Source organism: Lolium rigidum, chromosome 7 (genome assembly GCF_022539505.1).
Source record: "Lolium rigidum isolate FL_2022 chromosome 7, APGP_CSIRO_Lrig_0.1, whole genome shotgun sequence".
Taxonomy (NCBI): domain Eukaryota; kingdom Viridiplantae; phylum Streptophyta; class Magnoliopsida; order Poales; family Poaceae; genus Lolium; species Lolium rigidum.
This window is the reverse complement of record NC_061514.1, coordinates 355448344-355474757: the sequence shown is the minus strand read 5'-3', so window position 1 is coordinate 355474757 and position 26414 is coordinate 355448344. Positions and strand designations below refer to the sequence as shown.

Here is a 26414-nt window from a genome sequence, read left to right as displayed (position 1 = left end):
TTATTTATAACTCGAAATATACTCTCTTGCTTTTCTTATATTTCTTCTCTTCTCTCTTTTTTTTTATAATTTCATCGGGCACGCGAACAGCGTTCCCGATGGGAGTAGCCCCCGAGGCTACAGCCAAGGACATGTACTTGGTTGTAGGCTCCACACTTTATGCCGCTATATTTTCATTCTCTCCCGAAGTTTTATAATTTCTCGGGTGCGCGAACAGCGCTCCCGATGGGAGTAGCCCCCGAGGCTATGAACAAATATTTATATTTGATCATAGGCTCACACCATTTCTATTTTGTCTTTCTTGATCTCTTCGGTTTTCCAAAGTAGCCCCCGAGCATTTGTTCAAAAACTTGTATTTGATCAAAAGCTCTCCAATACTTTTTCATGTCGCCGTTTTGACGCAGCTATTAAGCCAAATTTTTCTTCTGTCAAAGTGACGTTATTTGCTGACGATAGCCACGATTGCTAGTCTAAAATTTGCGACAAGTTTTTCCTCGCTGCCATGCGGGCCCAATTGATCCACTATCTTGACACGTCGTGCAAGTGGGGGACACATGTCCTCCGCTTTTTCTGGCGCACGCACCGTAACTTCTCCTTCATTAAGTTACTTTTTTACCCTTGTTGCCACGTGGCTATCATCTATCACACATTTTCCTTATCCAACGGTCCGTCGTTTCACCGCACCCCTATATAAGATCATCGTCTTCCTCCTCGGACACTTCCGCTCGCGCCGTCCTCCTTCTCTCATCTGCAAATTCCCTACTGCGATTCACAACCTCTTGAGCTCCTCACCTCCAGACTGCAAATCCTGCGCCATTGTTGATGCCGCCGCGCCGTTTGACGAGGCACAGCACACCGGAATCCTTCATGGCCGCTGCGGATCTTGGAGCGGCGGAGTGGGAAAGGTCGAAAATTTCCTCGCAAGACATCAACTTGTTGAAGAAGCTGGGGATCAGCAAGAAATCCAAGGCGCTGTGCTTCCCAAGTGAGGAGAGCTACCCAACCCCTCCAATGGGGTACCGGGTATGTTTTGTTGATCACCTCATCCGCGGTCTGTCCGCCCCCATTCATCCTTTTCTTCGTGGATTGCTTTTTGTCTACGGTTTACAACTCCACCACCTTACGCCAAACTCCATTCTTCACATCTCTATTTTCATCACACTTTGCGAGGCCTTCCTTGGCGTCCAGCCTAACTGGGCGCTATGGAAACGCATTTTCTTCGCCGCCGTAATGGCTCGCCCAATGTCGCCTATAATATAGGCGGCGTTGTAATTTCTGTTTGTCCCACTGTTGACTACTTCGACGTCAAGCTTCCTGACTCAGTTCAAGGATGGCGCAAGAAGTGGTTGTACATTCAGGAGGAAAACCATGGATGTGCGGAGGACAACATTCCTCCTTTTGATGGCACCAAAAAAATCTTTCGCCGCCGTTCCTGGGACGCGGAGGCCACCGAAGAAGAAAGGGCGTCGACAGAATCCTTGATGACTCGAATCCACGAGTTGCAAAATACTCGCGGCCAAGAATTATCGGGTATCCAAATCACTGCATACTTTCTTAGTACTAGAGTGCAACCACTTCAAGCTCGCAAATATCCTCTCTGGAAATATGCTGGCGATGAAGACGTAGATCGGCTGTCGGTGAATTTGGAAGTCAAGGATTTAGAAAAACTTGTCCGAAAAATTTCATCACTCAGCAAAAGAGATGCTGTCCCTTCTTCTTGCCGTGTGACGCCGTTTAGCGCCGCCAATCCACTTCCCAAGGTAATTTTTGTCTATTGTCTTGTTGTTGTTTTACTATCTTTTTGTAACTTCTTTCTTGACACCTCTCCCTGTTTTATTTTGCACAGAATCATCCAAACCTTGTCTCGCTTCCTCCTCTTCCTGAAGGTGGAGAAGTCGAAGAAAGGGCCGTCATCACTGATGACAATCAAGAGGCTCCATCTTTTGTGAATGAACCCGTGGATTCTCGGAAATCTGTGGGATCATCCGAAGGCACTGCGTCGGCACAATCTCCTCCTCCCGCTGTTTCTCCAAAATGTAAAAGGAAGAGGAACGACGTCGAAGACTCCGGCACTTCCAAAGCCGAAGAAGTTGATCCTTCGCACCAGAAGGCAACTTATGATCCATATCTCGCATCCCTTGTCAGCTCGTAAGTCATCTTGGTTTCTCCACTATTTTTTGTAGTCGAAGTTTTTTGTTTCGTCTTGCTTTTTATACTGTCGATCTTGTAATTGAAGTGATGACGAGGAAGAAGTACCAACTCGTGACGTGGCTCCTCGGACGAGCACGTCACATACTTTACTTGTTTCGGAGACGCTAGTTGAAGGAGAAGAATCCTCGCCTCCTCAACAAAACGTCGTCACCACTACTCCTCCTTCAAGCCCCCGTGCTCCTTCGCCAAAAAGGACAAGGGTTGAAACGATCATCGAGCCTGCCCCTCAATTGGGTAGCTCTTCTGATTTGCTCTTAGATGATGTAAGCTTTTGATTTTCTTGCTAGTGTCTATATTTCCCCTTTTTACTTCTTTTTGTGCCTTCATATTTTTCTTGTACCGATATTTCCTTTCTCTGCTCTTCTTTAACAGCCCATGATCAAAGAGCTTATTCGCATTGGATCCCAATTCATTGGGTACCGCGAGTACGCCAGCAGGATCTGAAGGTAATAACTCTTTTCTTTGTCACTTGTTTCTAATCCTCTTGCTCTTCTTTTTGTCGCAATTTCATTGTTCTTTTCTATTTTGGCAGAAAAACTTGCAGAGGCCAACAGGCTTGCCGACACTCTTGCTCAGAAATTGGAGCAAAGTGAAACGGCTCGCAAGAAAGCTGAATTTGATGCTAGCCAAGCAAAAGTGGAGGCTGATGAGGCCAAAGCAAAAGCTGCTAGTATCGAAGAACTGCAGAAGAAACTTGACGATGCTGAGACTTCTTTGAGCGAGCACAAAGCCGCACAAGACACCCGTGAAAAGGGTATCCTCAAGCGTTTGAAGACACAGAATCGTCGCTTTCTCAGTAACTTTCTTGATCCCTTCTCTTTTTCTTAAGATTTGCTTTTTTGTTTTTACTTGCTGTCGACTAACATATAATTTTATGACAGGTCAAACAAACCAAGATTTTGACCTTGAGAATCCCACCAATGATCCTCTGCTGGACGCACTGTCTTATCTGGAATTTCATGGCCTAGAAGTTCGCGAAGGCGTGATGAATGCTGACGCGGGATTGTCGAAGTTGTTCCCCTACTTCTTCCCGAAGAAAGAGGAGCCGAAGACTTTTCTTGCTCTTGCCAAGAATTTCAACCCACCAGAGGATCTTGGGCTGAAGATGCATCAAGAGAACATGAAGGTTGCTGTTGAGAACACTGTTGCCTTGGTCGCCGACAGTCAACAAACTGTGGACTGGATGAAGGTGGGCGATACTGAGCAGATAGAACAATCAAAATGGAAATCGTTGATCAAGGCAGCCAAGCCCAACACGAAGAAAATCCTGGCCTATCTCGGGATCAAGCCGTCTTCAACTCCTAGCTCATCAAGACCGGAGGTCTAGTTGAATGCCTTTGCTTTTTCTTTACTTTCTCTATTTCTTTTGTCGTTGTCGCCACTTTAGCCTTGGCGACAATTATCCTGTTAGTCCCTTTGAAGAACTTCTTTTGTAATGTCTGTGTAAACGTTTCTAGAAGTCAATGAAATTCCTCTTGGTACCACCATTGATCTTGGGACTTTCTTTTCCAGTTAATATTCGATAATTACTCGACCAACCCTTCTTCTACCGACGCTTCACCTGCGTCTTCCTTCTCGAAGAAAATATTAGTCGATAATACACCCCTCGAAGGTTCTTCGGGCAAACATTTGTCGGAAGATTTGCAAGAACTTCGAAAGCAACTTCAATCCATGAAGAAACAAACTCTGGTGATGATGGAACAATCTCGGAAAGCTTCCGAACAAGAAAAACTTGCTCTCCAACAGACCAAAGAAGCTGTGGCTGCCAGGGATACTGCTGTACTTGAGGCAAAGGGAGCCGATGCCAGAAAATAGCATGCTCGAGCTAATGTCTGGAGGCTAGCACGGATATGTTAGGTATGTTTTTCCGACCTCATAATGTTTTCTCTTTGTTTTTCTGCGTCTTACTTCAAATTTCCTGCCTTGTCGCTTAATAGGCTCGGTTCTTGATGCTTGCTGCCGAAGATCGAAGAGTGAACGAGAGAACGAATCTGCTTGTCAATCTTTCCCTTAACCATGGCTGTTTATTCTGGGCCACTCCTGAACGAACTCAACAGATTGTCAGGTTCCAAGATCGTGCTTGCCAAGTGCGCGAATTTCTCAATTTTTGCACGACAACATTGACCCTTGTTTACAGGACTTTGTTTCCTCGAAATGAAGTTCCCAAAACTCTTCCTGAATTGCTGGAGGTGTTCAGGGATGCTCCTCGCATTCACAATTTTGTGCGAGCTCAATTGACTGCTGGGGCAAGGTTTGCCATGATTATGATAAATATTTTTTATCCAAAATTAGACTTGACGAAGATTGTTGCTAATTGCTTGGCGAAGAAAACGCGGCGAAAAAATGATATTGACGCAATCGATGAGATGGTAGCTCCCGTGGCCGAATCGATGATAGATGAGCTTCTTCGGATGGACTCAGAATTCTTCATCAAGGGGTCCTATGCTGAACATAAAACAACCAGAGGCTTGTCTGTAGATAGTATTCTTGGGCTTTGACTAATTTGTACCATATTGGAACCCTTGTATCTCTATCTGTTTTTTATTTCTTTTTTGTTCCCGAAAGAATTTTGTCGGATATTGCAGAGTGTTCTATCTTGTTAAAGCCCCCGTGCCTTCTGGCTAGAGCTTGTACTATTTTTTTATATCTTGAAGATTTTTCCTTCTGTTGTAATAATACATCCTTATTTTTTCATTGATGGGTTGCAAGTCCTCGAATGTCTTAGTATCGAGGGTCTATATTTTTGTTGCGAGGTTCTTGGACCAGAGCAATAAGACTTTTGACGTGTACACTATATTTATAGTTGTTGGCTTCTGATTTTTATGTTTGGCGAGGTATTATTGTACCAAGGCGAAATATTTCTATGTTGTATGTATTGTGAGACTTAAAGGGGTTGAGCCCCCGGGCGTGTCGTAAAATAAGAAGTGTATCTCCACTATCTTTATTATATTGCAGCACCGCGAGCCCGCCTCATTAAAAACCTTTCCGGCCCCACTCGGTGCCCCGAAAAGGAAAAGAGTGCGTCTGAAAACTCGCGGGCGTTTCAGTACATTGTATTTTTATAGAGAAGGACTATATTTTCGGCTCTAGGCATAGAACCGCCTGAGCTGCGCCACGTTCCAGGGGTTTTTCTCGGGAACCCCTGTCTTCTTGTCCTTGATCCTGTATGCTCCTCCATCGATGACGTCCGTGACGATGTAGGGTCCCAACCATGGTGATTCAAGCTTCTCTGTACTTTACTGGTTGAGCCGAAGAACTAAATCACCGACCTGGAAAGATCTTGGCCGCAACCGTCGACTATGGTAGTTCTTCAGGTCTTGCTGGTACTTGGTAACTCGTGAGAGTACTTCATCTCGAGCCTCATCGAGTGCATCCATATCATCCTCCCAAACTTTTCGTGATGTTTCTTCGTCATACTCTGTTATTCTTGGAGAATCGTGCTCTATTTCAATTGGTAGTACAGCTTCAGCTCCGTGGACGAGAAAAAACGGAGTTTCTTGTGTCGCCATGTTTGGTGTTGCTCGGATGCTCCATAGAACACTTGGCAGTTCTTCTGGCCAGGTGTGTGCCTTTTCAAGCGGTCCTAGCAGACGTTTTTTAATGCCATTGCAGATGATACCATTGGCTTTCTCGACTTGACCGTTAGTCTGGGGATGTGCAACCGATGCGAAGTGCAATTTGATGCCTACTTCGGCACAGTATGCCTTGAACTCCTTCGACGTGAAGTTGCTGCCATTATCCGTGACGATGCTTGTGAGGTACTCCAAATCGAAAAATGATACCCTTCACGAACTTTATTGCTGATGCTGCATCTGGAGAATTTATTGGCTTTGCTTCTACCCACTTGGTGAATTTGTCGACAGCAACCAACAGGTACTCATATCCTCCTGGCGAAGCTTTGTGCAACTTACCTACCATGTCGAGTCCCCACTGGGCAAAGGGCCATGACAGTGGTATTGGCATTAGTTCTGCGGCCGGAGAGTGCGGTTTTGCGGCAAATCTCTGGCACGCGTCGCAAGTTCGTACTATCTCTCTTGCATCCTCTATTGCTGTCAACCAGTAGAATCCTGCCCGAAAAACTTTGGCTGCAATAGCTCGACTGCTTGCGTGGTGACCACATATTCCCTCATGCACATCCTTTAGGATTATTCTTCCTTCTTCAGGTGTAACACATCTTTGCAAGATGCCTGAAATGCTCCGCTTATATAACTCCCCTTTGACCACTGTGAAAGCTTTGGATCGTCGAATAACTCGCCTTGCTGCCACTGGATCGTCGGGTACTTCCTTCCTAAGGATATACGATATGTATGCTTGCATCCAAGGGACTTCCACCATCATCACGAATTCTTGTTCCTCTTCGTCTTCCACGGTTTCTTTGAGAGACGCCGAAGTTTTTTCTTCTTTTGTTTTTTTCTGCGTTTTCTTCGGCTTTGTTGATCTCTCAGCTATTTCTTCCCAAAACACGCCTGGCGGAATTGCGAGGCATTGTGACCCGATGTTTGCAAGGACATCGGCTTCGTCATTACTCAATCTGCTGATGTGGCTGACCTCGCATCCATCAAACAATTTTTCTAGCTCATTATACATCTCCTTGTATGCTATCATACTCTCATTGACTGCATCACATTGGTTCATAACTTGCTGTGCTACCAACTATGAGTCGCCGAAAATTTTCAATCGGGTTGCACCGCAAGCCTTTGCCATCTTCATCCCGTGTATGAGGGCTTCATATTCTGCTTCATTGTTAGACGCGTTTGGGAACGTCATCCGTAAGACGTACTTCAGTTTGTCGCCTTCAGGTGATACCAATATCACCCCTGCTCCAGCTCCTTCTAACCTTTTGGACCCGTCGAAGTTCATAGTCCAGGTTCTCGACAAATCTGGTGGTCCTGTGTTTTGTAGCTCCATCCATTCTGCAACAAAATCCGGTAAGACCTGTGATTTTATCGCCTTTCTTTTTTCATATGTGATGTCCCGAGGGGAAAGTTCTATTCCCCAAAGGGAGACACGACCTGTAGCTTCTGGATTGTTCAATATATTTGACAGAGGGGCTTCATTGACCACTATTATCGGGTGTGCCGAAAAATAGTGTTGTAATTTTCTTGCTGTAGTAAATACTCCATATGCTAGTTTCTGGTACTGAGGGTACCGTTGTTTTGAAGGCGATAATACTTCGCTTATGAAATATACTGGCCTTTGTACTCCATGGAGCTTTCCTTCTTCTTCTCTTTCGACAACTAAAACCGTGCTAACCACTTGGGGTGTAGCTGCTATGTACAACAGGAGAGGTTCCTTTTCCTTCGGCGCCACCAAGACTGGTGGTGTCGAAATTTTGCGTTTCAGATCCTCGAAAGCTCTATCGGCTTCTTCGTTCCACTGGAATTTCTCCCCTTGTTTGATCAACGCATAGAACGGTAGTGCTTTTTCTCCCAGCCTTGCGACGAATCTGCTTCAAGCTGCGACTCGCCCTGTCAACTGTTGTATTTCTTTCAACTTTGTTGGCTTCCTCATTGTTACGATGGCCTGTATTTTTTCGGGGTTAGCTTCAATCCCTCTTGCTCGATACTAAGAATCCAAGAAGTTCTCCTGCAGGAACACCGAAGGAGCACTTTGTCGGGTTCAACTTGAGGCAAAACTTGTCAAGGTTGTCGAAGGTTTCTTTCAAATCCTCGATCAGTGTTGACCCCTTCTTTGATGTTATCACGACATCATCGATGTAGACTTGTACATTTTTCCCAATTTGTGTTGCAAGACACTTCTGCATCATCCGTTGGTATGTTGCTCCCGCGTTTTTCAAACCAAAGGGCATTGTTTTGTAGCAGAACACGCCGTAAGGTGTTATGAACGCTGTTTTAGCCTCATCATCTTCTTTCAGTCTGATCTGGTTATAACCAGAGTATGTGTCCAAGAAGGAAAGACGTTCACACCCTGCTGTGGAGTCGATGATTTGATCGATCCTTGGGAGGGGAAAGTGATCCTTAGGACAATGTTTGTTGAGACATGTGTAGTCGACGCACATGCGAAGGACTTTCGTGTGTTTCTTCGGCACCATCACTGGGTTAGCTACCCATGTGGCTTCTGTAGATATCTCTTTGATAAAACCAGCATCCTTGAGTCGATCTATAGCTTTGCGGTTTGGTTCCGAAAAACGCCGCAAGGGTTGTCTGATTGGTCTCGCGAGAGGATCCAAGTTGAGGTGGTGCTCGGCAAGTTCCCTGGGTACTCCTGGCATGTCGGCTGGACACCATGCAAAGATTTTCCAGTGCTCACGGAGGAACTCGACGAGCGCGCTTTCCTATGCGAGATCCATATTTGTTGCAATGGATGTCGTTTTCTTTGGATCCGTCGGGTGGATCTGCACTTCTTTTGAATCCTTCGTTGTGTTAAAGGTTGGTTCCCTGAGCGGCCTCCCTGTGTCTGGCAAAACGTCATAATCAGTTTGCCTTGGCGCCATATATTCTGCTTGCATCCCGAAGGTTTCGATAGTTGATGAAAATCTTTGTCGCATTTGTCAGCTAACGCGAAGCTTCCTTTGACTGTAATTGGTCCTTTGGGTCCAGGCAACCTCCACAATAAGTACGTATAGTGAGGTACCGCCATAAACCTAGCATATGCTGGTCGTCCCAACAAAGCGTCATATTGCGACGGGAAATCCACAACTTCGAACTCCAACTTCTCTATCCTGTAATTTTCTCGGGTCCCAAACTGAACGTCCAGATTAATCTTGCCCAATGGATAACTTGGTTTCTCTGGCATGATCCCGTGAAAACGTGTATCAGTTGGCGCTAGGTTTGCTAAGGATATATTCATCTTCCTTAGTGTATCTGCGTACATAAGGTTTAAGCTGCTGCCACCATCTATGAAAACTCTCGACACGTCGAAGCCCGCAATTACTGCGGGTAAAATAAGTGCGGACTGCCCAGGTCGGGGAACCTGCTGCGGATGATCTGCGATTGTAAAACCGATATCCTGTCCCGACAAATTTAGGTACTCGACTGTTGGTGGAGGCATCTTTTCTGCCATAAATACTTGTCGTGAAATTACTTTCTGCGCCCGTTAGATGGCCTAGCTTTCTGAATCATCAAGACTGCGCCGTTAGAATTTGGATCAACATACGGAGGTGGTTGTGGTGCTGCCGCTATTCTGAGCTGGTTCCGATTCTCGTCTGTAACCGCGGGAGGAGGTGGGAGATGTATCTCGCTCCTGGGTCCCTGTTGTTTTCTATTCATTGCTTGGGCATTTGCGATTCCTGCGGCTCGCAACATTGCCTGAAAGTTGCGGCAATCTTTTTGGAGATATCCTGACTGTCTCTTTCCGTTGCTATCGAGAAAAAAGTGCATCTGGCACGGTCCGTTCATCATCTCCTCGGGGGATACATAGGGTCTTTGAAACCTTGGTCCACTATTTTGCCTAAAACTGCGAGAATCACTTCTATTCTCGCCTTGTTGCTCATTACTTCTTTGGTAGTTGTCTCTACTATTTCCTCCAGGGCTTCCCCGAAAACCAGCTGATATGTGGCCTGGAGTGTCATTGTTATAGAACTGGCGGGAAAATCGCCTTCTATTTTGAAAACTTCGACTGCGGTCCTCTTCTGACGACCTGTGTCGCTTGTTATATATTGCGTCTTCTCCATCTGCCCACTTGTTGGCTATCTCCATCAGTGCTGATATTGTCCTGGGGTTGGTTCTCCCTAAATCCTCAACGAAATCTATCCGTCGGATTCCTGCTACAAACGCATCTATTGCTCTTTCGTCAGATATATCTTCTGCCGAGTTTTTAATAATGTTCCACCTCTGTATATATTTTCTCATCGACTCGTCGTGTTTCTGTCGGCACGCCCTCAGCTCTTCCAATGACGCAGGTTTCTTGCAGGTGGATCGGAAGTTTTTCACGAAAATATCTTCAAAACTACCCCAGCTATCGATGGAACCTGGGGGAAGTTTCTTTATCCAAGATCTCGCTGCACCACTCAGGTGGACTTGGATGCTTTGCATGGCTGTTGCTCTGGTTCCTCCTACCAGCTTCACCATCTCGAGATAATCAACGAGCCAATCCTCGGGATCTCTGAACCGTCGAATTTTTTGAAATTCTCGGGTAACTTAAACCCTTTTGGTACTCGAGTTTTTCTGACCCGTCTCGTAAAGCACGGAAGTCCGCATAGGTCTTCATCGGCGATTTCTGGTGAGTGTCGATGTTCTCTTCTTTCTTGCCATCCTCTGTCTACCCTTGCTTGAGCCGCCGTATCTCTTGCCTCACTTGTTCTTGGTGGATCCTGCACTGCAGCAGTATGTCTTGGACTATTTTGTCTTGCAGTTCCTTCGGGAGGTGTGGCTGTGAATGCTGTTCCCATGACTCCAACTCCAGCCATTGCCATATTGAACGATGCTTCTCTCGGGTCCCCGGGGGGTGGTCTGGATGCAAGAATGTAAGCTTGCATTGCCATGTATCCTGCTTCTGGCGTTTTCGGGATGATATTTCCCCTTGTATCAATCGACATGAAAGACATGTCGAGATTTTGAATTATGTTGCCTCTCTCTGCCTCAGGTATATTTTGCAGCCGAGATATTGCCCTTCTCCGAGCCTCTCTGTGACTATCTCCCGAAGTTCCTGATTGTTGACTGAGCTCTGCTCGACGCCTGCTTGACGCAGATGCTGCCTCTTTCCTTCTGTTCAAGGATGCTGTTTCTTTTTCCAACTCCCTATTCATACGAGCAAGTTTATATTGATAGGCTTGTAATTCCTGGGCAGTAGCAGTTGTAGTCATTGGTTCTGAACCGTCTATGGCTTTTGCGGCCCTATCCCACGCTGCTTGCGGGAGTTGGACTCTTACGCGAGGTGTGGTCCCGACGTATTTGGTACCCAAGCCTCTTCTGAGATCAGCGGGATCGACGTATGGATTTCCCAAATCATCGAAAGCCTCTGACGTCTCTGGTTCTGCTCGACTTGCTTCTTCAATTGCGTATACTTGATGATACTTTGAGTAATGGTTTTTGTCGGGGATGGTGACACCATCATAGAGATTGGTGAAGACCCTTCCGATTGCAGCAGATTTGTCGATAAAGTTGAAGCTGTTGATCTTTGTCGGAATCGCTGCTTATAACGGAGTCCGCAGACGATTCAAAAGATGTGTTGCTGTTGATCTTGGTGAACTTTCCGCTTGCCTTGGTGTCGATGAAGCGTGTCGACGAAAACTCCTCGTTACTCGACGAAAAGTCAGAATCGTCCGCTGGAATTTCCGGCGAGATCGGAACTTCGAGACGATAAGATCCTTCCTTATTGACGCCAAATCGGAACTCTCCAAACATCATGACGACGGGCTCCTCCAGATAGGCACATGCATCCATACGGGAGGGCGGGTGATGAATAAAATCGACTAGATCAGTTTTTTCCTGTTTACCTCGATCCATTGTATTGCTAGCCACCGACGAAGTCGACGATTACGGACGTGCCATCGAGATCAGCTCCTTGCAACCTCTAGATCCCACAGACGGCGCCAATTGACAAGGGATTAACTTGTCAATGCCTACGGATTGTAGACTAGGGTTTAGTTGGATGTAGAGGGCAAGTAGATCTCGAAGGTTTCAGCCGAAAAGTACTCGACGAATATGAAAACTAGGGTTTGTAAACAATGATTCGATGATCTCTGCGTCCCTCGACTCCCCCTTATATAGGAGTCGGAGCCGAGGGATTCGTGCTGTACAAGTTACAAAGTCCGGTAAAGTTTCTAACTCATCCCGTAAGATTACAAATAATACTTCCTATTAAAACTCTAACTTTCCTTAATACTATCTTTGGGCTTCCGAGTCTTCTTATTCTTCGGGTAATGGGCCTTCAATAAACCCCGGGTACTATCTTCGGCAGACCCATTTGGGATGCCTATGTCAGATAGAATTGGGAGTCAGCTGGTGCAGCTGCAACCCATACACAAAGAGTAATCCACAAACAAATTCATGGATAGGAGCGGAGAGACCGCGGATGAGGTGGTCAACGAAGCTAAACCGATATTGGATGGAGGGCGTCGGAAAGATTTCTTCGCTGGGAAGATCAACGCTGCCTCCTTCTTCATCAAACCAAGCTTCTTCATCAGGTTCGTGTCTTGATTTGAGATCTTATATCTCTCCCACTCAGAAAACTCCAGATCTTGTATCGCCATGCTTGCTTCTGGGGTGGTGTGCCTTGTGAGCCTCGACCGCGGTGGCATCAACGCTGGCGCTTGAAAGATTGAGGATGCAGACGAGCGCAAGAGATTGTCTGGTTGCAATGGAAGCTTTTGGACAGAGAGAGGATAGGAGCGCGGCGCAGCGAAGGGGATTCTCTGAGGAAGACGACGATTATTTATAGTAAGCCAGCGAAGTGTCGCGCTGTTGGATGGTGGGAGAATGGATTTGATGCCCTACACGTGTTTCCGGGGTAAAACAGTATTTTTACATGGAGGTAACTAAACAGACGCCACAGTGCGCGTGCCAGAAAAAGCGGAGGACGTGTGTCCCCCACTTGCGTAACGTGTCAAATACAACAGAGTTTCGGGCCCACAGGTCAGTGACAGGACATAACTCCCGTCTTCCCGATACAGTTGTCGTGGCCATCGTCAGCGCTGATGTCACTTTAAGGAAAAACTTCGACTGCGGTCCTTTGAGGATTGGCGACAGATGAGTATTAGTGATAATTTCGGGAGCCTATGATCAAATACAAGTTTTTGTTCATATGCTCGGGGGCTACTCTTATCACAAGTATTGTTTATACTTATGATAAGAGGGTAACGCGGATGATAAAATATTAAGTTGTTCCACAATAAAGCAAGTTGAGCCTACAACCAAGTATAAATACTCAACTGTAGCCTCGGGGGCTACTCCCATCGGGAGCACTGGTCGCCCACCCGATAAAGATGGAAGAATTGGAAGAGATGGCAATATAGCGACAAATGTGCTAAAAAGGTGAACCTACAACCAAGTACAAGCACTTGGCTGTAGCCTCGGGGGCTACTCCCACCAGGAACGCTGTTCGCGTACCCGATGAAATTCAAGAAGTCGTGGTGTGCATATGTTGAGTTATAAAATAACTCTCCATATACTCCCATCGGGAAGACAAGATAAAAATATACAAGTCATCCGTTGACTCGAATAAATGTGCTATTCCAGTAGCCGAAAAAGGCACTCGACAATATATTCTCAGAGCGCCTCAGTCGCGAATTAATCTCTGAATGCCGCAATACTTTGCGAAGGTAAGTCCCCAGGATCCGTCCTGCGCGGCGTGGCACCACCTATGACTGCGCTCTGCTACTTTTTCCGTATCAACAGATACGAAAAAAAATCCTAACGGACGCGTTAGGTACCCGATAAAACATGACTGGAATTCGGCATCTGGTAAGACCTTAAGCGGCACATGTCGAATTACGCCAGTATCCCGAGATCATGTCCAGGGACGTGATCTTGAAGTAGGTTTTTGCGGATTACCACAAGAGCAGTTAACTGGTACCTGATCCGTCAGATGAACCAGCCCCAACTACCGTTATCCCTATACAATATACAATTACTTTATGAAGGTTATTTATTGACTCGAAGAAATCATATGGTAATTGTAAAGATGGAGCTTTTCCCTGATTCTTCGATTCAAGCAAAATCTCGGGGGCTACTGACATAGGCATCCCCAATGGGCCTGCCGAAGATGGTACCCGGGGTTTACTGAAGGCCCATGACCCGAAGTTTATGAAGCCCGGAAGCCCAGTCAAGAGATAGTTTGGAAAGATAGAGTTGTATTAGGAATACTGACTTGTAACTATTACGAGACGAACTCAAAGAGTCTCCCGGACTTTGTAACTTGTGCATCACGATACCCTCGGCTCCGCCTCCTATATAAGGAGGAGTCGAGGGACAAAGAGAGGATCGATTTCATTGTCAACGCAACCCTAGTTTCTTAGCAGTCGAGTACTTTTCCGGCTGAACCTTCGAGATCTACTAGCCCTTTACTTCCCTGAAAACCCTAGTCTACAGTCTGTAGGCATTGACAAGTCGATACCTTGTCAACTAGTACATGACTTATTTGATTGATGTGTTATTGATCTATTAGTGAGAATATTCATTTCCTGGGATTTAATTAATGGGTGAAGTAAACTTAAACCTAACCCAAATCTCTAAGAAATCTCCAACCCAAAACCTTAGTCATATCTGTAAACGAAAAAGTGTTGATTTTGAGGATTAGAACACTTGCATAGCATATATTATGCATAATTGCACATTGACAATCTTTCAAACATTAGTCCATAATGAACCATTGCTACTCTTCCATCTGGATCTTATGACGACGTAAAGCACGCTGATTGCATAATCTTGCACTCAGCAGGCAAGTTCAATCTTGCATGTCACTTGTTATTTTAGTTTGTTCTATGGAAACCATTTTCAATAGGAAGTTCATTATCACTTGCTTTCAAAAAAAATCTATTTTCATAAATATAAATGGGGGTTACCGGCCCAAGGGTCAAGTAATCTATTGGGTGTGAGTGAAAACATGGATGAAAACGAAGTGAAACTCTACGGTGGAGGTTCCACTATACTGACAGAACCTTAGGATTAAACAACAAATATAGTCAGTCGTTCTAAGCGTCGTATGGATATCGCTGACCACTGATCCCGGAATGGGACAGGTAAGCTAGTTGGACCTTCTTCCTTCCGTATTTCTTCAGATACATAGTTGGGTTGTTTCTGTTCAGGAATAAACGGGTGGGAGCCCGTAAAGTCCACATTCCTTGCCACATAATGAAAACTATAGTTTCTTTAAAGGAAGGGTAATTTTGTGTAGGTATCATGTCCGAAACTGGTTACAAAGGGTGGAATAAGGGGTCCCGGTGGGGCTAGTGATTGGCGAGTCTTTTGACAGGAGCTTAGACAATGGAAGTCTGAACAGGCTTACGACTCGGTTGTTTAACAAGGCTACAAATGTTTGTGGGAAAATTAGGGCATCTCTCGAGAGTGTATAAAATATGTCATGATACTTCATGTTCCGGAAAATAACTACGATCGCGATAGGAAAGGAACTCCATGAAGTGCTCACAACCTATGAAGGCTGATAGACATATATTTCTAAATAAAACATACATTTCCTAGAAAAAAATGTTTTTGAAAACTTCCATAATCCTAGGATCTATTATCCACGATTGTAGATAGTGCATGAAACACCCACATATTAGAACTTGTTGAGTATGGTTGTACTCAATGTATTCTCTTATCTCTTGATAGCCTTATGGAGAAGTTATACAAGGAGCTGCAGTTATACCGGCCACCAGAGCAAAATAATCAACAACTGAGATTAGAAATAGTGGATACTAAGATGAAGCATAGGGACCAATCCCTAAACAATAGAACCTATCCGTGGAGTATTGTTGTAGCAACAATCACCAGCAAGCAGTACTCAAGATAGATCTTGTCATGGATTAGTCGACAAGTTGCTTCTTATAAATCTTGGCTTGATTAGGAACTTAGCTGGCAAATATCATTGTGCCAAGGAAGTTGTGGAGATCTTTGTAAAGGATATTTGTTTTGAAATACTATAATCATATGCCATTGGACCTGCGAGGTTTTTGTTGGACCATTCTGATGGGCGCACTAGAACATGCAGTGGTGTGCTGGGTCACTACATATATATATTCTCAAAGAACAAATAATACAAGTCTTTCGATTGCACTTTATCCTTACTCGTGAGCATCCCGATAAACTTTCGAGAAAACATCTTAAATTTCTCCCAACGCAACACGCTTAACCTAGAGGTTCTTTGAAGATGAGGATCTAGAAAAGAAGAATCATCTTGTTGCTTTAAGTAGTATATCAATACTTTCAAGCCTTTGAATAGGATGTCACAACTCACAGTTTAGACATCTCATACATCTTTCAAAACCTTTAAGGGTTTGTTTCATTCAAAGGAATTGTGTAGGACTTTTGTAGGAATTGGAACCATATGATTTTTTCCTGTAAAATTGTTTGATTCATAGGATTGCAATCTTTTAGAATTCCTACAAAGGATTCATTTGCACTATGTTTAGTAGGAAAGTCCCTTCATCAAACCCTCTTTCTACAATCCGTTGGCTTTCATGTGCAATCAAACGCCTTGTAGGTCCAAAATCCAGTAGTTTCGTCACCCTATATGGGACATGCCATTCCAATCCTACGGTTTTCCTATACCTACGTTATGAAAATCATGCGAATCAAACAGTCCCTAAGTTTAATCTATCATGTATTGGATTGGTCCAATGATGTCTTTCATTGGGGGCACGCGGAAATATAGAGACACCAAGAATAGAGATGGAGAGGTCACTTCGGGTGACTTTGTTGTTTCTTGATTTTTATAAAGGGGCTCATTAAAAAAGTTCTAGAAGTCACGTATTTCATATATTAGCACTTCTCTAGAGGTATTGTACATTACATCTCTATTAAATTGCGATATAAGCATGCACACAACACTTATCTTACTATAGACACACTTTATCCAATCACGATGTAAAGTGTCGCATAAGTATTGTATGTGTGCTTAGCGGTGTTTTAAAATATGAAACATGTGATTTTGCATTATAGAAAAAATATGTTGGAAACCCCCTTCCCTTCACTCATGAAAAATTCAACGTCCCACGAGTTTTTCTTGTTGAAAAATATCCTTTAACGGATCCATAATTTTTCTGAAAATATAAGTTAATTTTCTAATGTTCATGGAACTATTCTAACACGTAATTGTACCTGCCAAAGATGTTGGTTATTACTAGGAGCATGATACACATAGACTGCATGGAGAACTACTCAATCATGGTCAATTTCAAATCTCGCCCCAAACTAATGATGATGCTTTACCTTTCTTAACATGTTCAATAATTTAATCAAGTTATTCAATTTAGGCTCAATGTGGCGAACCTAAATATTTTGAAGTTGGACTTTCATACTCTGTCTAAATTTTTGAGGAAGTCATAATCCCATCAACTCTACAGATATTCCTATTGATGCTATGTTCACATCCTATGGCATTATTCCAATCAGTTCTGCAGCATTCGAGAGGGTGCAACAAAGCAAAATTGTTTCGACTATGTCGTGGGTTCCTGGCAACATAAAACCATTTCTGAACTCTAACAGACCCGGAAACTATGTATTTTGCTTTTGTTTTCTGTTTTATATTGAAAAAAAATCGATTGACTGAATTATGTTGGACATTAGCATTTGTATTCAAAACATAAGCTAATTTTAGTTGTGATTGTAATGAATCATTTGATCAAACTGTTGATAAACTCAGTATGATATTCTGAAATTAATTATGTTGTTGTTTTTTATGTGTTAAATTTTGCACCTGTGTTGGCTGATACATTTTGCATTTTTAGGTATCATCATTGCTCTAAAACAATCTACTATGTCAGATTGAGTTCTAATGCACTGTACTTGTTTTCCTACCATGCCGTTCCCAGGTTTTCCTACGTTATCGTTCATGATTTAGCTACGAATGCACTGCTGGCCTAATTTGATGAAGTACTAATGATTGCTCCGCTTACTAGGATTTAGGGTTTTAGGTGCCCCTGAGAACACTTTCATGAGACTTATGCCAAACCAATCTTAATCTGGATGAAAGAAAAAGCAAGTGTGGCACCTCTGTTTCGGAATTGAATTAGTATCGAATTTGAGTTCAGCAAAGACAGAGTGCTCTAATTTTAAGAGAGGCAAAACTCACGATTTTATTGATTAATATATAATGTTTACAACTTATATCCTCACACAAGATGCCCCATATGTCCAGAATACTTATGAAGCCATTGGCTCGCAAACAAAATGCCAATGATTAAGAGCATGCAGGGAAGATCCGGTCAATACGCATGAGTGATCATGCGATGAAACAAATCTCTTAGGACGAAACATCACAGATTCAGGGTTTGAGGGCATTCTCGAGAGTGATGTAGGGGTCGTTGAAAAAGACGGTTCTCACCACCTTGTCCAGCTCTCGCCGAGCCTCCTCCCTCTGTTGTTGCATGTAGACGTTCTGCTGACGCCTCTCCCGAACTTGGCGAGCGACGGCAAGGGCCGCGCGCAGCGCATCCTGCGGGGCGGAAGGACCCTGATGGTTTCCCGCGGGCGCCGGTGCGCGGATCTGCGGGATGCTCTTCCCGACAGTTGGTTGGACGCCTCTGCTGGCCGCCTGCTTCGTCTTGATCACTCCATTCGCTTTGTTGCGGACGACGCCGGCGCTGCGGACCTTCATCGCCGAAGACGGGTGAGAGGGCGGCGGGATCCTCTTCATGGCAGTCGCTTGGACGCGCTCGCCGGCCTCCTGCTTCGTCTTGATCACGCCGTGGGCGTCGTTGCGAAGGATGCTGGCGCTGCCGACGAGCTTCATCTTATCCTTGCAAGAACCACTGTCGCCTATGTTCTTCGTGATCACGTCTTCCGTGTCATGGCAGACGACCCGAGTCTCTTCCTTCACCTTCGAGGGCGACGCGTGCACAGACGCCCTAATCCTGGCGCAGGGAATGTGCGTGCCCGGAGAAGCGTCGCGCCCAGCAGCCCACTTCTTGCTCGCGCGGGAGTCGCCGTCACTTCCGTGGCGGCGTCGCCGCTTGCCGTACCTGGCAGCTTGGGTCAAGTCGCCAGGCTCGCGGAAGGGCGAACCGTTAGAGGAACGGCGCGGCTGCAGAGCCGAACGGCGAGCCTCCTCGTCCTGAGAAGCCATGCTCTTGTCTCTAGTCTTCTTGCTTTCGCCTCTAGGGCTTGGCTGCATGCCGGCTCGATCGATGTGGATGTTGCACGGAAGGTGGGAGACTGCAGGATCGCCGTGAATTGGTTGGTTAATTATATGGAGCGGGGAGATTGCAAGGTCCGCTCTGTTCATGGATGTCCGTCCCGAAATCAGACAAAACCTGAGCGCGGGAAAGAAAAGCCTTTTGCGCGCCACGGTTTTGCACGTCGATCGCGGAATTCGGAAAGTAATCAACGCGGGTAGGCATGTCGTCCGATCGAGTTCGACTGCTCGCTGTGTTTCTTTCCCATTCCGGTATGTGAGAGCAGCAGAGTGTGTCCGTTCCACGCGGAGAATTAATCTTTTTCCATTTTACGACACTGACGAGTGACGAGATTAATTGGATGTTTTCATTTCCGAAAATGAAATATCATCGCCGCGCTTTTGTGTGTTGTTCCACTATGGCAGTGTCTCGGATAATGGTCGCATTTCTCCTATAAATGTTGCAATACTACCCAGCCAACCAGGCCATCTCCAGGGGGCAAATCAATCTGGATCGCACGTTGTTGCTGCTACAGTGAATTTGCTCTCCCACTTTTCACTCTAACCGTTGGATCTGTAACTTCCTTTTTCACTTGTTCAGCTTCTTGTCGAGTCATGACGCCTGGGGCCAGTCGCGTATGGGGTCGGGCCGCAGAGACAGCCCCGCACGCTTGTTCCCGTCGCTTTTCTTCGACTTCCACTCGCATCGCCTTGCTTTTCGCGTGTGCGTGGGAGCAGCCGGTGAAAGTGAAACCTAGATCGGTGAAACACTTTCCCCCAATCAGCCGCCTCCTCCCAATCCAATCCAAAACTAGATCTAGGCGTTGCAGGAGCAAGGCGGCGGCGCGTCGCCACAACCGGCTGGTGCTCGACCCCGCCACCTCTTCGCGTTGCTCGCTGACTTCTCACGTCACCGGCTCGTCAGCCGCCCCCAAGTCAGATGACGATGCGAATCAGTGGAGGAGGAGACCATGGAGGAGAGGAATGATGCATTGAGATGCCGTGGTTAGCGACGGAGCGCTAGCGGCGGGCGACGACCGGGCCAGGCAAGTCCATCTTGTCCCTCTCCTCTCGGTCTCTCTCTCCTGCACTCTGGGCGACGACCCCCAGTGCCTCTGCTACACCTCTTTGCTTCTTCCCCGGATAGCCCACTGGTATTTGCCCCTTCTCTTAGTTCTCCACCTGAATCCACTTTAATTTGCCTGCTTAGGGTTACTATATCTGTATGATTCACGTGAAAGATTTTCAGGTGAAGAGATCCCCTTTTTGGATCATGAAGAGCATGGAGCTTCTCAGATTTCCGAGGAAAATTCTGCGGAGTCTGATTACCGTCAGGTGGTTCTACCCTTCTTATCTTCTGAGGAAATCAAGTGTGGAAACTGAGCTTTATTGGTTTCTGCCCCTCGATATGATTCTCTCCTCTTCAAATTTATTTTTCTTTTGCAGATAGGGTTTGGGTGTGCAGAAGATTTTCATAGCAATGACAATTGCAGAATTGGTGTTGTCCATGGTTACTATAGCCTGAAGGTATACAGAACCTTCACACCTCTCTTTCCCTTCTCTCTTCTCATGTAATCTTTTTACTCCACTTGATATGCCCGTCTTTTACTTTAACTCTAGACTGAATTAATTATGTTATAACATTATTACGGCATAATTTTGTAAATATCTGACAATTTTATGCACCGTTAGGACCATCCACGGCAAGTCGAATCTCGAATGGCATGTATTTATATGGATTTGAGGTGAACCAACTGATTCTACCTTGCTGTCATATCATTGTAAGTCGCTCTAATCCTTTGCTTACACAGATGCACATGATTTGCCAATTTGTTCAGTGTGTTCGATACTTTGATTGCTGTTTTTTTTAGGAAGTGTCACGTGCCTAAGGTTTCAGACTTGCAATGGTTATGACAGATTTAGTGATAGCTGACCATATGGCCTGCGACATTCAACGTGTGGTGGAAAAGAATTTACCTCCATGGTTGATGTGTATTAGTGCCCTAGGTGTCCAACTACATAAGCTGATCCAAGGTAACTTTCTTTTGTAAATTATTGTTTTGTGAGTTTATTTATTGTTTCTGATTTTGTGTGTGTAAATCATTAGTTAGCTGTAATGGAAATGTGGAAGGTTAGAGTTTATAATGCTGATTTACTTTCTAATATGTGAGGTGTAGTAACATACTGCTTGGCGGCGTGCTGCGGAAAAGGTGGGGTTGCGATGTTCTGGCGGTGGTGTGAGTGCGTCAGCACGGAGGCGATTATAGTGGGGGTCGGGGCAGCATTCACGTAAATACTAAATGGATTTTCTACCCCTTGTTAGCCCTTTGCTTCTGAATATCAGCAAGGGAGATTGAGATTCTAGGATTCAGAGAGCCGATCTGTAGGTATTGTTTTATTGCCATGTGTATATAGTCTGTTATGGGCAACCAGCTCATTTTTCCCTGTATTCTCTTCTCTTCTTGGGTTTATGGGGATGCTCCAGCAGCTGCTTCGGTGGCCGTCAGATCTTGGTGGGTATCTGTTAAAACTCTGTGTGAGTCGTGCACAGAGGTGTATCTTCAGGACAAATGGATTTTAACCATGCAAAGCTTCTGTATGGAGGTGGATCTTGCGGTGGTGTATGCAATCTTTTCTATGGTCACCGCATATCATGCGGAAGTTCATGAAGCGACTGCGTGAGATGAGGTTGTGGCCCTCTTGCTCTTGTTTCGGTTTTCTCTTTCCATATATTAGGTATCTCATGTGAGATTGGGGCTTGTTGTCTTCGGTGTCTAACTTAAACTGCACAAGCTTCCAATGAAACCTTTTGAACAATGCACACTATATTCCGTGAATATGTGTTTGCCTTTACTGTCGCGGTTGAATCTGTGTTGTTCACAACGGTTTTGCCGACTTGTCGAATATTTGGCTAGCTTGGATTGTTGAAAATCCTTATAGATAATCATGTGGGTCATAGCAGAATAATTTGCATCATAATTAAATATATGCTGGCACTGCCAACGACTCATTAAACCTATGTGTTGAATTGCATGATATGCTTGTAGCATAAGGTTTTCAAGTTTTCAGTTTTTTGCATTGTATCCTCGCTTTATACAAGTGAAGTTTTTCTTAGCTTATTTGTAAAATAAGTATACATTGATTCTTAAAAGCTTAAATGAAGAAATGTCCTAACCAAATATGTAACTTCAGGTTTGAATTCCTAATTTGGTGCAAATAACTTAAATGAATGGATATTACTCGTAATATGTCCAGCTTCCTCGACTGTCCCAAATCTTCTGCCCGGCAGCTCGCCTCATCAGGTATTTCTCAGTTCTCTTATATTGTCTCTGCACCTAACGATCTCATCTTGTTTACTTTTTGACCATGCCATGCTGCTTGTTTTAGCCACTGTTGAATGATGCTAATTATGCTTGTCATTTTTATTATGTTTTAGCCATGACCTGATGTGTTCTGCTAGGTGTGCGTGTGTTGTAGCCGTTGTGGGCTACTGATAGATGTGTGCCTATCTGAATTCAAGTTTAATACATGGATCTGATGTATGTTTGTCATGGATATAATTCCGCATGGTCTTTTATTTGGGGTCCTTTTGGTGGTGAGGTGTGTGTTGCTTCCAAGGGTCGCCTTGCTGTGCTCCCTGCGCTGGGTATGAACCCTACTGGTAGAGTAGCATGGCGATGGAGAGAATAGGAGCACGCCGCAGCTCGGTTGCGGTATTTTTATGAGATGGAGATAAAGTGGTTCTGAATCTCAGTGTATTCTAATCAAATCAATTTTATTTGTGATATAATCTTGCTGATTTGATGTGGTTAGTGTAGCGGTAAAATTTCCAACCACCAACTGATGCTTTTGAGGTTTTAATTTTTTGTTTCTCTGCTGAGCAGATTGGTCTAAAGGTAGAGGACTATAAGGGCTTGTCGGTTTGCAAGGCGTTGTATCTTGCGGTATTTTTATGAGATGGAGATCAAGTGGTTCTGAATCTCAGTGTATTCTTATCAGATCAATTTTATTTGTGATATAATCTTGCTGATTTGATGTGGTTAGTGTAGCGGTAAAATTTCCAACCACCAAATGATGCTTTTGAGGTTTTAATTTTTTGTTTCTCTGCTGAGCAGATTGGTCTAAAGGTGGAGGACTATAAGGGCTTGTCGGTTTGCAAGGCGTTGTCTCTTGAGGCGAGCTTATGTGGATCATCTGGGAAGCTCAGGCATGGAGCAGCGACTCAAGGAGATTTGGTTTGGAGTTTGGGAAGGTAGTGTTGTGCAATATGCAGGTAACAACTCATTTTTTCGACAGCGCATGTCTCACTCAGTTATTTTTATACTTGTGCGTATCTTTTGTCATTTTAAGGCTTCATTTGATCTTTGGACTGCTTTGATGTAGGAAGGATTCTGTTACCATTAATTAACACACCATGTTGGTGCTGGAGCTTTTGTGATGAGTAGCAAATGAGGTACGGGATGAATATAAAAGCATTGCATAAAGGATCCAAATAGTTATGTTTCAGTTTGGATTGTTTTATTCTTAGGATTTCTCTATGAACTTTTCCTCTATGTAAAGATTCTGATCATTCTGGTAGTAGGACATTGCCCCTTCAAGCCAGCAAGATGATCGATGTACGTTGATGAATAAGAGCGCCCATCCAAGATACTAAGGTCAAATCCTGATTTCTTTCTCTGCCAAGGTGCATGTTTTTTTGGTGGATGTTCTATTTATCCATGTAGTCATCTTACTAGAAGTAAAATTTGAGTATGCCATCTTATTGATGATTTAGATTCAGTGGTGCTTACCTTTGCTGCATACTCAGAACTCTCCTTTTTTTTTGCTTGAATAACCATTGTTTTTTTTACTTGGTGACATTGGACTCCCAAAGGCTTTCAGTTTAGTGATTTTGTCATGTATTTAAAAAGCATGCCACGTATGGCCTTCATAAATAAGTTAATTGAAAGCAAAATTTCTTTTTTTTTCTTTTAAGAGAGAAAGGAGTATTCCATTTTATACTTTGTCGGCTGGCATATGCAACATGTTCCATTAATTATCTACCATAATCTTACTTTGTCAGAAACCCTAAATAGGAAATTTCATAAGCTTTATTTTACATGTACCATACAAGAGAGTGTGTGAGTTTCTTTTTATTGTGGAAGCGGGATTGACAATATAAAACAATTAGTTCATGTGGTGTTTTGTTCATGGTTTCTGCTCTTAATGTACATTATTGTTTTGTCAGTCCAGCTCATTGTCCTTCAAAACCGAGAGAGTGAACCATAATTGAGCTTGATTCAGATTTGGGCACTTTTTATCTATTGCTTTTTATCTATTGCGGTCTCAGCGTGAACTATAGTTGAGCTTTATTCAGTAGAATAAGACAAGCACATTTTCGGAAACTGTGGAGCCGCAAGTTCTTTGCAATTTATCGCTGTGTGTTTAATTTTTTATGTAGTAGAGCAAACAATCTATGTTGATGTAGTCTCAAGGTAGTGAGCGATTAACAACACCATATTGCATAAATGGTCCATGGCTTTTCCATTTTTTAATGTAGGAGCAGGACTCCAGATTTTCAGCTTTGTTTTTGGTAGAACTTATTGACAAGGTTGATTCGAATTTCTATCCTATTCTCTACATGGAATATGACATCAATATGTACATTTATTAATTATGCACCAGTGCAAATTTGCTTTCACTAAGAAAAAAGTGTCGTTTTTGTTTGATCTCGTGCCCTGGTTTTCTAACCAAACAAATCAGCAAACACAGTCTTGTTGTTCTTACTTTAAACAGCCAAAATGTTGGTCAGTGATATCTGATTATTTCATCTCTTAGATTGCACTTTATTTGGCAAGAGCTAGCAGATTTTTGACATGTGCTAATTTATTTCAAAAGCCTTCTGGCCTTCTGGGTTTGCATGGACTGATTACTATGAATACAGTTTTGTTGCGAGCGGGTGATACTGTTTTGGACAGCTGTTATTTTGTATGTCTTAATCCTTATTACATTAGTTTGAAGTTCCTTTTTTTGATCTTGAATCTCACCAAAAATGCACAAGGAACCTTCAAAATAGTCTGGAATGTTCCTTGCGGAGAAGCACTTGCACTCATCTACCGAAAGCACTGGATAGGAGACTTTCCCTCATGTCCCTATTTTTTGCGGTGGTGTATGCAATGTAACTGACCTATCTTGCAGGTAACTCAAGCGGTTTCAGATACCGGTGAGCACTCAAGGGGATATATTGCCAAAGTTCCACAGGTATCCTCCGTTCCCTGTTTAGGTTTGGATACTTGCTTGTCGCCTTTGGTATGTGTTCACATTATGGTGTATTTATTGTTGGCTTGGATCTGAATGTTGCTTCCTGCTTTTCTGTCTTCCTCTAGGATTCAGTATATAGGCATATACAATATTACCCAAAATTGGATGAACCTGCATGTTGCTGGGATCGCTCTCAGGTATAATCCATTCCTCCACCTTCATGCTCATGATGTTTCCCTTTGTGCAATTGTCCACGGGTTCTGATTGATTTTTATTTTCCATTAAACATTTTGTTCGAAACACAATAACTAGATTGGATCACCAACACTTTAGGAAGATGGTGAGATACGGCAAGGGGTCTGATTCATTCTCAAGAATGCTTGTCTTTGAGTACCAACCAGATGGGACTCTCTATGAGCATTTTCACGGTTCTATGTTGGCAAGGATCTGATTTTATCAGCTTTCTGAAATGCAAAAGATTCACACACGACGTTTTCTTCTTATTTATGTACATTATGGGCTTGTGTACATACAGCTGAATTTATTGTTTTGTTTTATCTTCTATAACATAAGCTTTGTTAGTATTTTTTATTTTTCTTAGCAGATTAGCAGATTAGGCATGTAGGATACTTTGCAATGCTTGCATGTGTACTTTTGTTGTGACACACAACGCAAACAATTTTGCACATAGCTCTACAAGAGCACGATCATGTTAATTTCCTTTTATGTGTCCATGGTTGCAAAGCATGGCCCAGTTTAAAGGACCTCTCATTGCCATCACGGGAACCATTTAAATTCACCATGTTCAACTCTGTGCGACCACAAAATTGTTGTGTTATTTTGCTTGTATTTGTAGTATATATATCTTCGTACCTCAAATGTGCTTTTGTAAAATAATTAGGGTAATACTTATTTATTGGACACATGAGTTATCGGTAGATTATATATCTCAAATGGTAGATTATATATCTCAAATGGAATTTCTAAGAAACCGATTAATCTTAAATGATATGGTTAATCCGTTTGAAAGTGTGCGGGACACACCGCCGATGTCATCGCCTCTGTTTGAAAGTGACGAAACTTGAACTAAAAAACATCAGCATTAGAAGGTATAGAAGCAATTTATATTTGCTTTAACTGCCGGCTTTAGAAGGTTGGCCATCCTTTGGCATGTTGTCTCCTGCTTGACGGCGTCTCCCTCCACAACGTCTTTCTACAGCTGCGAGCCT

The 26414-nt window shown here is 43.9% G+C and overlaps 1 long non-coding RNA gene across 2 annotated transcripts; it reads left to right on the top strand.

The window, feature by feature from the left end:
• Positions 1–19797: 19797 nt before the first annotated feature.
• Positions 19798–25688, top strand: LOC124679366. Of its 2 annotated transcripts, none has more exons than XR_006994953.1 (10): positions 19798–19995; positions 20195–20280; positions 20392–20472; positions 20638–20726; positions 22138–22247; positions 23061–23218; positions 23329–23398; positions 23528–23600; positions 25123–25185; positions 25311–25688. It is a non-coding gene; the product is annotated as an uncharacterized LOC124679366 (long non-coding RNA). The 2 variants fall into 2 exon arrangements; XR_006994954.1 differs by having other exon boundaries at positions 23525–23600.
• Positions 25689–26414: the final 726 nt, after the last annotated feature.